The sequence below is a fragment of the Apis dorsata genome, unplaced genomic scaffold (genome assembly GCF_000469605.1).
Source record: "Apis dorsata unplaced genomic scaffold, Apis dorsata 1.3 scaffold_524, whole genome shotgun sequence".
Taxonomy (NCBI): Eukaryota; Metazoa; Arthropoda; class Insecta; order Hymenoptera; family Apidae; genus Apis; species Apis dorsata.
In genome coordinates this window covers 103,915-107,858 of record NW_006263747.1, presented here as the reverse complement: position 1 = coordinate 107,858, position 3,944 = coordinate 103,915, and the positions used below count along the sequence as shown (strand labels likewise).

General features: G+C 36.4%; 1 long non-coding RNA gene across 1 annotated transcript; it reads left to right on the top strand.

Moving 5' to 3' along the window:
* The first annotated feature begins 2,630 nt into the window (after positions 1–2,630).
* LOC102672505 lies at positions 2,631–3,512 on the top strand. The gene is made up of 2 exons (XR_422480.2): positions 2,631–2,663; positions 2,713–3,512. It is a non-coding gene; the product is annotated as an uncharacterized LOC102672505 (long non-coding RNA).
* The last annotated feature ends 432 nt before the right edge of the window (positions 3,513–3,944 follow it).

Genomic DNA, 3,944 nt, shown 5'->3' with positions numbered 1-3,944 from the left:
CTCTCTCTCTCTCTCTCTCTCTCTCTCTCTCTCTCTCTCTCTCTCTCTCTCTCTCTCTCGTCTTTTTCAGCAAAATTCGACTCTCATTTAAATTCGAATCACGGACGTTAAAAATGGAGAATAAAGGGAGAAAGGACGATAAGTAAACGGTATAAAAATATATATTATACATCCGCGTTTGCGCTCAGAGGTAAATCGAGAGCGGATGCAACAGGAGTTTAGAGTTGGTCGGTGTGTTATGTAAATTTTAACGCGATACCAGCTCGGTTTCACTTCATTCGCCTTACGCATCCGTTATTTCCACCGAGGCCTCATCCCCTCGATCTCATCGCTTATGAAATTACGTTCGCGTTTTTTTTTTACCCTCTCCTCCTCGAGACTTTCGAAGGAAGAAAATCATTTTTTTTCTCGCGAAATTTCACGTCGATCGCGAGACCTTGATTTTAATCTTTTCGTTAAAAGTCGGCCGAACGTTAAACCGTTTTTCCCTTCTCTCCACCCCCGGTTTCCTCTTCCTTCCCCCTCCTCCCCTTTGAGCTAAATATTTTAATCCAACAAGTTTCCGGGACGGTAAAACCAGTTCGCGAAATAAGCAAATAACGGTATTAAAGGCATAAAATATTTCTCTTAGCCAATTTAAAATATAAAAGTCGTTCGTTGCGGAAATTGGTCGCGCGAAAGGGGGATCTTTCGAAAAGGGAAAAAAAAAAAAAAAAAAAGAAAAGGACGAATAGATTTTTTCCTAATTTTACCTTATTAAATTTGCGATCAAGACGTGGAACAATGATTCGAATAACGTAAATCAACCGGGCGAAATTCATTTTCAAATGAATAAATAAAGAACGATTGTTTCAATTGTAACGTGTAACAATTATACGTTAAAATTTTAAATCCTCTTTTTTAAACAAAATATTTTGTTTATAGATTAAACAAAATATATATGGGTATATATAGGCATAGAACTAATCGGATAACTGATTGGTCGCATTTCAATAGGTGAGAAATATTCTGAAAAATTTATTCGAATTTTAATCATTTACTTTTAATTTAATTTAAATAATTTTTTTTGTAACTTAAACTTGAGTAATTACTTTTTTGTATTAGAAATATCACACGATGCAATGATTCGTTAATAATTTTTTTTTTTAGATTTCAAAACAATAAAAATAGAAATTATCTTTTTATCATGATATACGGGCTGTTACTTGGCGGATTCTTTAAATTTTTAACTGAGAGTGTGATTTATAAAACCACATATTAAAATTATAGCCAGAAGTGGATATGTATAAATAACATGTTAATTTTGATGTAAACATAGAGTCTGAAGAATACGAATACTTTTCTAAATATTTTGATTATTCTTTCAGAAATCAATAAATACTTTTGAATACTGAATGGTGATGAACAGCTATATTCTAAGAGTATTATAATTTGCGTTTAAAACGACTAGCTAAAAGTATCCGATGTTAAAAGGTTAATCCAGCCATTGATGAATTAATTTTAACTTATCTTACAGTGTCTTCTTACAGTGCTTTTTTCATTTTATAATTTTCATTGTTTTTAACATTATTTTATTAAATTATCACAGTTTGTAAGCCCATTTATTTGGCCCATCCCATAGCAAATAGCCGTAACTTCTTTTAACAAGCATTTTTTCTTCAATATCTGTTTCTTTAGAATATCATTTCCGAGATCCAGTTTATTGTACGTTTAAGTTCGAAATGTTTTCTAGTATGTCGATTATTATGCATTTTTTTAATTCTATATTAATTAAATGTTAATTAAATATTAATTTTTTGTATATATATATTTATTCATATTTTTAATGAAATAATAAATTACAATAAAAAGCAGTATCTCTTCTAAAAATTAAATCTCCGTAATAAGCTCGAAACCGGGAGAAAAATAATTTTTGTCCACTTCTATTATTCGAACTGCGCACCGTGCGTCGTCTCGATTTTCTTTTCCCTCCGCTCGTTCGTAATTTGGCCTTCAATCCCTGGAACAAATATTCTTTCCTCCCTCCTCTTCTATCGGGGATTACCGGCCCCGTGTTCCCGGAACCGTGTTCATCCACGTCCAAACGTTCGAACCGTTTGTCTTCCATCGAACTCCGCAATTCACGATATTTCCTGAAAACCGTTTACTCGCCACCGATCCTACCGTCTTGTACTTAACCTTCCATCGTTTAATCAACCAACGAGTACACTGCCGCCAATTTCCTTTCTCTCTCGGATCAACAGTCGTCCTTCGTTCCTTATTTCCACTCGAACCGAACGTTTCGCTTCGGCGAAACTCGCGAAAATAACCTTGTGGTTAGCTATCTTTCTCCATCTTTTTTGCAATATCTTTCGGTCGAGTTGCGGTCGTTAAATATACTTGGTCGTATGAAGGAAAATAAGAGCGGACAGAGACCGTTCTCTCGTTAAAAGTTGAAGAAAGTTTTTTAGTTTGTTATTTCCCTTTCTTTCTTTCTTTCTTTCTTTCTTTTTCGCAGCTGGTGTAACCACGGATCTGTAACCGGATACAGCGATCGAAATAACTTGAAAAAGTGCTGGAACAATGGATACGCGGTATCGATTTAATTTAACATAGTTTACCTAACCTTAAAATAATATTTTAATTATAGATGCAATGGAACGAAGAAGAATATATATATATTAGTATTTTTATTATCTTTTCTTTCTCCTATTCACGAATTTCGACGAAAAGTTTAATATAATTTTTCCATATTTCTGCAAATTCTCTCAACCGCGACTATCTTAACAATTTTACGCCGCGAGGCGGCGAGATTCGAACAAGCGGGAATATTTCTCCATGAAGGAATATGTATATATAGGAATATATATATATATATAGGATATGAAATAACGGAGAGAATACGACTGTGCGACTCGTGCGACATCTATCTACCTATAGACGCGAAGCTATGCGCGCTCGTTCCGTCGTCCACGTAGAAATAACTCCTCTCTATCTTCCTCCTTCGAAGAATCTCGGTCAGAATCCCGACAAAGGTTCGCCGTAAATGCTCTTCAAATTTTAATATCCCCGGTTGAATAGCGTTTCAACCGTCGGCAATATTATTCCGATCGGCAAGATTTGCCCGTTAAAGGGGCAAATGCGCGCGCGTGTATTCTCCGTGTACGTGTTTTCCAGCCTCTCCCCCCTTCCTTTCCCTTTTCGAACGAATCGAATAATTCCCGGGCAAAGCGGCTCGCCTATACGAACGCGTATACAGAAACGAATACGTGCATACAAACGACTTTGGCATAGACTTCGGGAGTAGAAAATATTTTCACCAAACTACTAGAAAACTATCTTCTTCGATGTTTTGAAAAATAGCTCGCGTTGTATCGTATCCTGTGTATCCGAAACGCCTGTTTACTCGCGATATTGGCTTCGCTGGCATCCATCGGCTCGACGCGTTTCAATATCGATCGATTCGTATCCAACAGTTGGCCGCTAATTTCGCTCGGCTAATTTTAATTTGTTGTAAAATTAATTCTCGAAAAAAAAATCAAGCATTCTTTCGATATTCGTCAAATGACGAAAAGATACGAGCGAATTTGTTATTTTCGTTAAATCTGTAAGTAAGTAAGTAAGTAAATAAGTAAGTAAGTAAGTAAGTAAGGATATATTTTCCAACGCGACGAATTTGATCGTCGAAATGCGAAATCGTCGAGCATATAATCCCCGAGCCGCTTTCATTGTAACCGTTGACGCGAAATTAAAGCCGCGCAACTAGGGGGAATTCAATTTTCCTTAATCGAACCAGTTGTCGATATATTAACGCATTCGAGCACGCATTAAATCACCGCGGCCCTGATATACCGCGTTAAATTGAATGATGCCATTCCGCAGGAATTTCCCGTTTCGCGTGTGTACACACGTGAAATTTCATACATCTCCCACGGCGTATTGCCCGCGCCGCATTTCATTAATGT